At 45.9% G+C, this 12097-nt stretch overlaps 1 protein-coding gene across 2 annotated transcripts in view; it reads left to right on the forward strand.

The window, feature by feature from the left end:
• The first annotated feature begins 212 nt into the window (after positions 1–212).
• The window catches only part of VSNL1 (visinin like 1), a 93885-nt gene continuing 82000 nt past the window's right edge, over positions 213–12097 (forward strand). Inside the window, exon 1 of one of the 2 annotated variants that reach the window (XM_064448095.1) lies at positions 213–348. The gene's annotated coding sequence lies outside the window, so the exon portion shown is untranslated. Of the gene's footprint in view, positions 349–3550; positions 3657–12097 lie in introns of those variants that run through there. The other variant, XM_064448096.1, reaches the window with a different exon arrangement.

Genomic DNA, 12097 nt, shown 5'->3' on the forward strand with positions numbered 1-12097 from the left:
CGCCCCCTCCCCCCGCACCGTCCCCCCACCGCCAACGCGACGTCCCATCCCGCCGCTCCCGCGCCCGCTCCCGCGCTCCCCCTCCTTCCCTCCCGCCCGGCCGCGCGCATGCTCGGGACGCGGGGCGGCGCGTGCGCGGGGCGGCGCGGGGCGGCGGTCTGCAGTGCGGGGCGGGCGGGCGGCGCGCGGGGCGGGGCGGGGGCGCGCGCGGCGGCGGGAGTGAGCGAGCTGCGGCGCGAGCGGCGGGCGGGCGCGCACCGAGCCGCCGTCCCTCCGGCCCCGGCACCCCGGCGGGACCCCGCGGCCCAGCGCCCTCCTCCGCACCGCGGACAGCTCTCGGCGCCCTCAGTAAGTGCGCCCCGGCTGCGGGGACGAAGCGGGGCGGCGGGCGGGGGGGCGCGGGGGCTCGTCCTCCGGGAGGGCGGCGGGATGGAGGCGCGGCGGGGGCCGGTGCGGGGCCGGTCGGCACGGCCGCTCCTGACCCCCCGGGGACCGTCCTCGCCGGGAAAGTTGATGTGCGCGGTCGGTGTTCGCCGCCCCGGGTGCGGGGGTCGGTGTTTCGCGGGCGAGACGGAGGGAAATCGTGTCCGCGGCGGTTTGCCGTGAACTCGTGCGGGGTGAGAGACCGGATCCCGCATCCATCCGGGTAGAGATACCGGCAACCCCGAAAGGAAGGGTTGATCTGTCGCTTCGTAACGTGCGCTCGGAAGTGTTCTGGTGAGAGTGGGAGACTTTGGCGTTCGTGGTCACTCGAAAAGAGACGGCGAAAAGGTCGTTATTTGTTTTCCGGCAGGGGAAACCAACCAACCAACCAAATAAAAAGACCGCGTGAACGCGAAGAGCGAGAGCAAGAGCAGCCCTCGCAAGGTCATCGCACCCGCCGGGGGGGCACAGCTGCTCCCCATCCTTGCGAGCGCGTTATCGATATTCTTGCTGCCTGGGAGGGTTTGGGGTGGGTTGGGGATTTTGTGGTTTTTTTTTTTTCCCCCACTATTATTATTTTATTTCATGTAACGTGCGCGGTGTTGTCAGCGTAAGCCTGGGGTCGCGTTTGCAAGCGGGTGCGCTGGTCTCGCCCCTCCGGCGGGGTCTGTGCGGGGCCGGTGCGGGACGGCGGGGCCGCGCTCCGGCGATGGGCTCGGGCGCCGACCGGGGTGAGAGCGGAGGTGGGAGGGGATGACAAAAGCCGGGGTGCCATCCCAGTCATTTCCCACACGAAGGCGTGAGAAGGAGGAGGGAAAGGAGACGCCGGGAGAGAGAATTTCATTTCCAGAGATCAAAACAAAAGGAGGAGCAGGTTGAGGCAGCTCGTGAGCAGCCGGGGGGGGGGAAGCGAGGCGTTTTCCGCGCTGACCCGAGGGGAGCGGGGGGCTCTGGGGGGCCGGGGGCGTGCGCGGCCGCGGAGGGAGGCAGGCAGGCAGGGAGGGAGGGCGCAACTTTGCGCGCAAGCACCGCTCGAAGATGCGCTGTCCGCCCCCGGGGAGATGTGCCGTGCGTGCGGGGGCGAGGGAGAGGCATGCCTGCCGCTGCTCCGGGGGGCTGCTTCTCCCTGCCCTCCCCTCCCCAACCCCTCCCTGAAGGGCTCTGTAGCCCTCGGCCCCCGCCGGGAAGGGCGGGATCCCGGCGGCGCGGTGCGGGGAGCGCGGTGGGTACCGCGCTGCGGCGGGGACGGTTCCCCAGCGCACGGGGGTGCCGCGCCGGGACACGGCGGGAGGGGTGGGGGTAGGGCACTGTCCCGGTGCGGGCTTCCTGCCGGCGGGGGCTGCTGGAGGGGCCCCCCCAGCGCTGCCTCCCCTCCCGCACAGCCCACTGCCCGCGCCCCGCAGTCCCTCCGCCCCGCGCCCCCGTCGTCGCCCTCTGCAGCGCTGCCCGTGCCGCCGGGACCCCGGTGCGAGGCTTCACCCCCCCCCCGGGGGGTGTCCCCAGCCCTCCGGAATCGCCCGCTCTCCCCAGTTCCCGCTCCGGCGCATGTCCCCCCGCCCCTCCCAGAGCGGGGTCCCATCCCTGCCTGAAGCCACCTGCAAGGTCCCCCCACACCCCTTCTGCATCGTGTCCGCAATCCCATGAACCTTTCTCTGCTGGGGTGTCCCGCCCGCCCCGCACTCCCCTGCCTTGCCCCAGCCCGGGCTGGCGGCTCCGGCCCCCGACGTGAGGAGAAACGGTCGGGGATTGGGGTCGGGGGGGCAGCCTGATCTTGTGCAACTGCAGAGCCCCCCTCCCCGCCCCAGAGGAGCCCGGTCAGGGGCTTTTCGGAGGGGAAGCGGGGCTCTCCGCCGTCCTGCGGGGCGGGGGGTGTGTGGTCCCGGCCGTGCGGAGCCCTCGGGGCAGCCGGAGCTCCCGCCCGCTGCGGCGGTGCCACCCGGGCGACCGCGCTCCCAAATCCCGCATCGCCCGGAACGGTGCAGCAAGGCCGGGGGCGGCGGCGGCGGTTACCCGCACCGCCAGGCTTTCCGGCTGACGAGGAAACCCTGCGGTTAACAGGGTGATTGAAAAACCTGCCCTTTTCATTAAAATTAAAATGTGATTACTTGCATGCCAGAGCCTTGGCCATATAGCAAAAGGCCAAATGTTTGAATAAATTCCATGTTCTTGTACAGAAGATGTTAATGTAACAAATGGGTCTAAGAGATACAGGTACTTCTCCCGATGATTCTCTAGCAAAATATTTTTAGCAATATTTTGTAGTGTGTGTTTCTGTGGATAGGCGTTCTCTTCCTCCATCTATTAGAAAGTTCAGCTCTCAGAGGCACCACCACCTCTTTGTGAAGAAGAAAAAGAGGCACATATTTGCTACCGGGAATATGATAAAGAACGGAGCCCTCACATTCAGAGAAAAAGTAGTATGTGAGGAAGCTCAGTCTTTGTAAAATATATATTCCCTGGCCCTTTCAGAAGATATGCTTACTAGTAGTTTGTTTCTGTGACACGTTTTCAGACTCATTAGTTTTCACTGCTACCCTTTTACTTGACAGAATGACTTTTTTTTTTTTTTTTTTTTAAAAGAATGCAGTTCATTTAAGAACATCAGATTACTTGGAAGGTCTTCCAGTACAGTGTTATAACAGCAGTATCCATTTCAGGTTTGTGGACTGCGATCAATTTTAATTAAAACTTTAATTACATTTTGCTTCTCCATTCAAACAAAGCATAAAGTAGTCTGGGCTAATGCTGCTGTCAAGGAAAAATAAGGAAACATGTTCTTAATCTTCATTGTGTATTATTCCTGCCTTTTAATTAAGGACTGAGTCCTTATCCTGTTGGGCTCAAAAGGAATTTAGCCGCAAGTTTTTCTGACATAAAGCTGTAATATTTATTCAGTTTCCTAGGTTGCCTTATCTTCTTGCCCCATACAAATGCATTCCTGTACATAGACTTACACCACTGGTTTTGCACTGATTTTTCGACGCGCCCTGTGTTCTGGAACGCCCCGCCATGGACAGCACATCAGCTGTGTCGTCGAGCGACGTCTGCTCCAGACTATCACAGCATTACGTAACCTCCCAACCGCAGAGCAAACGCCAGAGACGTCCCCGCTGCTGTCAGTCCCCTTTCACAGCTCCCTGTGTGCACTCCCCTGGTGCAATATGCCAGAAGAGTCATAGCTGATACCACACTACGGTACCAACCAGAAGAAAAATTATGCTCTGGCCAGAGTGGTAAGGCAAAGTCTAACTGGGATGCGATGGGATGGACAGGGAAGAGCAGAACAGAAGGCTGCTGGTTCGGCTTGCAGAAATCAGGCTGGCTGTGTAGGATGGAAGTGATGCAACGAGGCTGGTTTTGGTGCTGTTTGGAAAAGGTGCCACGTGTGTCGCAGGGTGCGACATCCTGCCGACTGCAGCGTTGTCCGGGGTGCGCAGGGGTGCGGGCATGCCTTCCAGCGCACTCCCTCTCGAGGGCATGGGGAACGGGCTGCACTACCGTGCTCCCGCAGCTCCGTTTCTTCTCTTTTTGGTGTGTTGGGGTGGTAGAGCCCTCTTGACTTTTTCTTTTGTCTGTACTCTTAATATAGCTACAGGCAGGATCTAAATCTAAGAATACAGATTCCTTTGAACAAACACATGAATATGGTGAACGGGAGCTTCCAAAATTGTTTACTTTTCAAGCTGTTGTTCCAGTTCTGGTTTTCAGTTTTGGAATTCTAATTTTATGTCTGGCTGCACTGTGCATTCCTGTGTTTTTTGTATTACATCTGTGCCTCACACTTGTACTTTAGCTCTCCAGTTCTGTAAATTTTGCAGATTCCTGTGGATTTCCGGAATTTTATCTCACTTGGGCAAATAATGCTGGTTCCTCCCCTAATTGTGAATTAAACAGCAATGTAGACTAATTTAAATTAGTTACAAAATTTAAAATACGATAGTCAGATTTGCTTTTAAAGCACTTAGAATTGAAACAGGTAGCACTTATCATGAGAAACTGTGCTCCTTGTCTGTGATGTCAAACGGTTTCAGCACTGGTCTTCATCCGTTTGTTTTTAATGTATATTATTTTGCCAGTGTGGATTTGGGCTAAATACCCTTTGTTGTCAGACTGGTCTAAAACGAAGCTGTTACAAAGTGGTTTTGATTGCCAATGGATTCTGCACTTCCCTTTAGTTTTGACTAAGGCTAATAGAGAAGAGCAACCGTGTGCTCTTCCTGCATTAGTCCTCATGCCTGATTTGGACTCAGACTTCACGGTAATGAACCTAGACCATTTAATCAGTCCCCATTTTCTTGTGGGTCCACATTACCTGCATTTGGATACCTTTTGCCATTCTATACATCCTTTGCCTTTTCCTTTCTTCGTTTGGAGTGTAATTTTGTTTCTTCTGTGATCTTTCTGTGCCTTAGTTGCATCCTTGGATCGCTTTTCTCTTTACCAGTTATCTTCTTCACTGTTTGTGTCCCTTAATCCTTGGGAAAGATCGTGTCTCCCTCTATAGCTTCTCTACGTGGCATCGCTGAAAGCATTGCCTGAGACAAGAATACAGCACAAGTAGGGAATGCTATGAGCGCATGTAGCGCTGTGAGATGGCAGGGTCCAGATGGGCTCCCATCACAGGGAGGCACTTTCTTACCTCAGCTCCCACTCTTGTCTTTATTCACATAAAGAGAGAATCTTGTCTTTTAAATTTTATACTACTGCTCCGAGAGTAACAGCTATAATCCTTTTCAAAGATAATGAAACAGATGATAAAAAGGATACTTGTTCGTGGAATACAGAATCTCCAGGTAGTGCTTCAAATCCATATTGCTTTTTAAGTTATGATTTAAGTTGCCAAGAATATATATGCATTTTTTCATTTTGTGTTTTAAACTTTATGTGGACATTATCCACAGGGTCTCTGCTTTCAGGAGCTTCTCCACATTTAGATATGAATATGACCCAAGGGACAATCATACACATGTAGGAAATGAAGGCAGATTATTAGAGATGGTCTCATAGCTGAAAGTTGTAAAAAGTAAGTCGTTTCAAGCAGGCACTGGAAGGAGAAGGAAGAGATAGAAATCACTTGATACTCAATTTCACTGATGTGTTTATAAAAATATCGAGCTGTTTTTCTTTGTGATTATTCCCCTGAGGAGGGTAAGGAGCAGAATATGTTTTGTAAAATAACTTGTAAAGCCACAGTTAGTTGAAATAAACAATGTTCATTGGGATTGAGATGACAAATACATCTTTTGTTGACCTAAACATGATGTATTCAGACACTCTGATATCAAGGACAAAGGAATAAGTATTACAGATCTTATTGAAGATTTTCTGCCTGGAACAAACCCCGTTAAGTCACATTTTCAATCCCAGACTACAAATTTAACAGAATATATTATAGCTTCCCCAGTTTCACCATTTTGAAAGAGCAAGAGTTTGATACATTTTCGGGTTTGTCAACAACTTGCGATTTTTGAAGTCACGAGAAGCAATAATTTGAGGTAATCAAGTGGCTCTTTTAAGATAATTATAATAAAATAATTTCCTACTAGGAAGATAAAGAATTTTAAAATTGCTTTCTTTATCATCACAAAGCCATTTGAGGAAGAATCAGCGTTATTAGTGTCTAAATTGATGTGCAGGAAAAAACCAAGCTGCAATGGTGGTCTTTATAGCTTTTACACTAACATGTGCAAGACACTAAGCTTTTTGATTCAAATGACCTTTAATCACTTTTGACTTAAAGCTGATTTAATTTTAAATAATTGATGATTTCAGAAAAGCTTTATTGGTTTTCTGCAGCTCCAGTGTATAGTTTACTAAATACAAGAAAGAATAATTTTACCTATTTGTTGTTCACAAAATTAGACCTCGAAGTTCATTGATGAAAAGACATAAACACCGAGATCCATGATGGTAAGGCTTATAAATGGCATGTTAGCTTTTTTTTTTTTTTGGTCCTACTGAGGTAATTTCATACCATAGTTAGTCATAAGAATCTTGTTTAACTCCCAATGAGTTGAATCAACCTGTATAATAACAACTAATGGCATTACCTTGGTTGTTCAAACTTTTATGAAGACTATACTGTCAGCACTGTACAAGTCAAAATGTGTACTCAGGAAGAAAACAAGGTGTGACGGTAATTTACAGAGCTTTTAGGCTAATAAATATAAGGCTCTAACCCTTTTGATGAAAATTGCTTTAATTAGTTTTAACTTGTAGCTAAGTAGGAAGTTGTGTTCCAGAGATAAAAGCTTTCAGATTCATAAATGCTTAACTCTACAAGGGATAATAATGAGAATTTTAGCCAAGTGTCTAGCCGAGTCATAACATTTGACTCAGCGATATCTCTTCGGAGTCTCCTGTGCATGAAGCACATACACATTTTTGTTAAAACGTACACCTTCTGCCTTGGTTCTGGACTTCGTTACCAGTTCTTGAGCCAATCAGTCCCTGAAGTAGTTGAAAGAATATTAATCTTAAATACATCAGCAGTTCAGCCAAGTGTGTGTAAAGTATCTATGACTTGATTTTGGTATCTAAAAATAATTTCACAAAGGCAGTATGTTACTGACAAATATTTTTTTTTAATAAAAGATTAGTGTTCCACTTCTAGAACTTTTTTACTCAAAAGTAGATATTAAATCATTCGCTATAAGATGGAATTAAATGACAGTGAGGAAAGCTGAATATTATCCTTTTTGTGGACTGCGTTTGAGAATCTGTGTGTTTAATTAGACTTTATTCAGAATGGAGCCTTCTAAAATTAGAACACCTTGTTTATAAAAGCTCTTAGAATGCAGCATATTTCTGTGTACTCTTATCTGCTATATTTAGAAATACAAAGTAACTGAAGACTCTTAGAGAATGAAATTTGGTATATTAATTAGTAGTTTGAATTAAAATACTTTTGTCTTTTAATAGAAGTTGATATACATTTAAAAAAATGTGCTTTTGAAAAGTTAGTAAAATTGAACATTTTTACAAGGCCTTAGCACTGAAAATAAAATCAGCTTACATAATGGATAACGCTGCAAAAATTTATTTGTGAAAGCGTTGCTAATATCCAGCACATATCCAGTCGATATCGCTATAGCTGATGTGCTTTCATTACAGTAGAACATATACTGTACTTTATCAAAGCAGTCTTTTTTAATTTTAAACATATTTATTTTTTTTCAAACAATAGAAATGGGTAACGACACTCAGGAATGGTCTTGAAATACCTGCCCTGAATTGCATAAAAGGCTTTCAGTTTGAAAGTATGGTGGCCCAAAAAGGAATTTTAGTTTGATACGTAAAACGTTGGATCAAACTGACGATTTTTGCAAACCAGACTGATTTATGCAAAACGACCATGCCTTCAAATGCCCTCTAATGAAGCTTGACCTGTATTTTTCATGTGGGGTTTTTCTGCATCTGACTTGGATACGTTGGTACCCTTGGATCTGATCACATCAACTACGTTGTGAGGTCAGAGGGTGCTCAGGTGTGTGCTGCAGTGGGCATGGAATCTGGTCCTTGGCATCCATGCTGAATGAGGAAATGGAGAAGATTAGCATGCTTTTTGGCCTTGAAACCAGAATGTTAGATGCTTTACCTTGTTAGAACTTTTGTATTATGCATCCTTAAACGAGAGTCAAAGAATCACAAGCTAGTTTTCCCATGTAAGTACATAAAATATGCCTGCCTTCTTCTCTCAATGAATTTCTGATGATACAACTGTATTACTGAAATGCCAGTGTTTAAGTAGCTACTAAGGGTCCATTTTCCTCCTGAGGTATGGTAAGTAGATCACGAAGTAGCCTTTATCATTCTTCATTAAAAAGTTTTGTTTACAAGAGCCGTCTCTTGCTGTGGTGCACATTTGGCGAGTGCTTTGCTGTTTAGTTCAATGGCTATTTTTTATTTACTTTAATTCTTGTCTGGTGAAATAGGAGGTTTGGAAGGCGTTATTTTTCTCAAGTGCCTGCCATAAAGATGTGCAACGGAAACACAGATCAATAAGTAATATTAGTTTCTACATGGTTTAAGAAGTGAACAGTACTCATCTGGGCTTCCCGCTCTGTGACATGCGAATATAATCCTGAAGTGTCAGCCTTGCGTCTTATCTCATCCTTCAGCTTTTACTGATCCCTTTTTCTCCCTCTCTAGCTCTGCTTCCTCTCTTTGATTCTGCTCCAGCAGTCTCCTATTACTTAAGAGTCTCCCTCTCCTTGACAATACCTGGCTGTGCATGTTTCACCATGGTGGATGCTTTCTTCGTCTTGCGTTTTAACTGGTTTTGTGTTCGTTTTTAAAACTGTGAGCTGTATCAGGCAAGGATCTGGCCTTTGTATATGTTCTAAGAAGTGCAGCTCTATGTATATTTACAGTGCTTTAAAAGTACATATTTTTATTAAAATTTTAACAACATTTAGGAGATGTTGTAAATACAACCTGTGCAGAAAGATAAGGTGCACATTCAGGGATTTCACAGAATGACTTTGAAGCAATCCACGTCTGATAGCAGTGACTGAGTCCATCTCCTGCTAAGCTAATGAGGATACATTTATTCTGCAGTCACTAGGTTGTGAATGAAGTATGCTGACATACTCAGACTAGCCCTAAACCAAGTATGTGATGTACCTGCAGCAAGCCAGACACAGCAGTGCCTGGCTTAGCATGGCTTATGTACGTAGGTCTTCATCCTGCCCTTGAGCAGGTTGTGCAGCCTACGCTGCATTCTGCTTTGCCCCGGCGGGGAGGTTTGCAGTGGCAAAGCCAGCGAGTTAAAAGCTGGCTCAGGCACATGCCCTGCTCCAGCTGCAGTGGCTGCAAAGCAGATACACCCTAGAATATGTTCTAAACAGCTGGGTTTGTATCCAGATATCTCTAGACTGATGTTTTCAAAGCGCAGTCTGTAAGGAGTCACAGGACAACGTGAACAGATGTGGAATACAGCTCTGCTCCTTCTGTGTGTCTGTCTGCTTTGTCCACTGAATCACGCTCTTCACTGCCCTAACTCCCCATATCTTCGTGCAAGGCCCAATGTGTAGCTTTTTGTAAATCTGTGCAGTAGGATTGGAGCCTGTGTATTTCTTTTAATTTTTCTTTCCTGTGTAATTTTTGTGTAATGTCAGGATAGGAAGATGTAGGAGACTGGAAAGGTAACAACAATTTAGCATAACTTATTCTGCATTTTTTTATTTCTACATACTGTTATCAGTGGTCCTCCTATCAGTATGTACATATCACATAATGCCATAGCATCTATGTTGTTAATTAGCTTAATGAAATCTGTTAATGCGAGTTCTTCAGTCACAAAGCAGTTTGCTTTCTTCAGACAAGAATGAGCTAGAGAACTGTTTGCAAGTTAATTGCTATTACTTGTGAGATAGATTACTTTAGATTAGTACCTCCTTCAAGTATTTTTCACTGAATGTGGATTTTTTTCATATGCATCTATAAATAAATGAGAAATAATTTAACAAGGTTCTGAATTGTTACATGAGAAATTCATGGCAAATGTAAAATAAAAAAGTAATATTTCAGTATCAGCTAGTCCTATCATTCCTTTCTATTGCTGTTTTTTAATTAAAAAACAAAAAACAAAAAAATCCTGCAACTTCATCTGCTTCAAGTATGTGAAAAATACCTGTGTTAGTGGGCGTCTTATATTCTATAGTTAACTAAGGAGGAGACAGAAAGATATTTTGAAAATTCCCCTTTCTTCCATATAAATTGCAAGGTGTTGCGGAGTGTGGCTCATTTCAGCTGTATGCACCTCCCTGGTGCCAATAGGAATGTGTTAGTGATGACCAATAACAATACATCAATGTCAGCTCATCTCCAGATAAAAGGAAGACTTCATGAAGTGATCAAGGTTGTTCTGGGTTTATATGTAACAGAAATACCTGGAGATTGTAATTCTCAGAGTTGCCCAGTAAACCCAACTGTTTGCTGTTGTCAGCATTGATATTCTCAGGACATGAACATACGAAGCTGTGCGAGACAACTAACGTATTCCCTATTTCTGCAACTCTGCATTTTGTCACTCAGAATAGTAACTTATGAGATTCCTGATTCTAGTAAGACCTACACAGCAGCTAATAACCATTTCAGTCTTGTACTTCTGTTTTCCATTGAAAGTGCCTTCAAGAAGTCTGCTGAAATTAACAGTTTTCCATTTGTTCTGAACGATCAAAGTTAGCAGTGTCACTCCGGACACTTGGGTAATGAGGTTTTCTTTTACAGATGTTGAATCTAGGAGAACGAACAAAAAAAACCAGGATTGAATTCACGCAAGCTATAGGGGCAAAGTCACTGCATGTCAACCATGCTATGGTAACCGACCATGGGGCAAAAATTCAAATTACAGTAAAAGTGACTTAGATGTGGTTGTACAGTGAAAGGAAATGTTTGCCGTCAGCGGGCAGTGGCATTAGCGGCGATGTTGACAAGCACAGACATAGGAAATATTTAGGAGCAAACAAAAGGATGACTTGACGGTGTTTCGTTATTGAAAATTCCCATAAGGTTCCACATGAACTGGAAATTTCTTTTCTGAATCAGTCCCACCCTGAGGTAGCCGGACCAAAGTCCAACGCCATGCAAATATAAGGACTCATTCTGTGAGCTAATCTGTCAGATCCTTACTGGAAAAATTGGATCAAGGAATGGATTTGAGTAGTGCAAAGTATATCCTGAACACCAAAACACTTCTGCAAGTGATTAGATTTAAACACATGGGAAAATCTGTTGGTTTGAGCACACAAGAGTTGACTAGAAGTGTAGGTGTAAGTGTTCAGCAAGCTCAGAGCCTAAAGGAGATGAGACTTGGGGAAAAGGAGAAGGTGTGATCATGAATCATGTCAGAGATGTAGGCAGGACCAGCTCTGTGAGGATTTCAGTGCTCGGGAGAAGATGTTACAAATGAATCAATAAGGAAGGGGGAAGTGAGGAAAAGGAGTGGGATAGCATTTGAAGATAGCAGAAGGTAAAGGTGTCAGCATCCAAGAAAGACTGAGAGACTGAGGAGTGGACAGCCTCTCACAAAAGAGGTGATTAATTAGAAATGGAAAATGACCAACAGTTTTATGACTTTTCACGATTTATAGATGTTGTGAGAAAAATTTGCTGGGGAAAAATTGAGTTGCCAGAAAAAAATTAATTTCGTTATAAATTCAGCTGATTGTTGCCACCTTTCTCTGGACTGCTTCTTTCTATGTGTTGGTAGCCAAGGTGTACCAGAACTGTAGTAGGGCAAAAGCATTCAGTGAGTTGGGTGCCCAGAGGAGGCCTTACCGAGATGGCAGTGGCTACCTAGCTGAGCTGTGATAACTACGTGTGTGTGTGTAAGTGAGATGGGCGACGCATGTAGCTGTTGGGGAAGAAGAAGGGGAACTGAGATGGTTTTAAGTCACATACAAGTTAAGACCTAAAAATGACCGGAGAAACAACCCCAGTGCAGGCTCCCTCTGGCAGTGAGTTCTGTGTGGGTGTGTGGGAATTTGCTTGTCTAGAGGCATTTGGGACATGAAACTAAGTGGGGAGAGGGACTGAAAAATAAAATGTGAAACATTTGCATAAGACTTTATATGTTCTCTCATCATATGATTCATTGATCTTGTGACTGAACTGCTGCTTTTAAAAATCCTGCTTTTCTGCAGTAAAAGGCTGTTAGTTTGGAGCTCGG

Source organism: Phalacrocorax carbo, chromosome 3, assembly GCF_963921805.1.
Source record: "Phalacrocorax carbo chromosome 3, bPhaCar2.1, whole genome shotgun sequence".
Taxonomy (NCBI): Eukaryota; Metazoa; Chordata; class Aves; order Suliformes; family Phalacrocoracidae; genus Phalacrocorax; species Phalacrocorax carbo.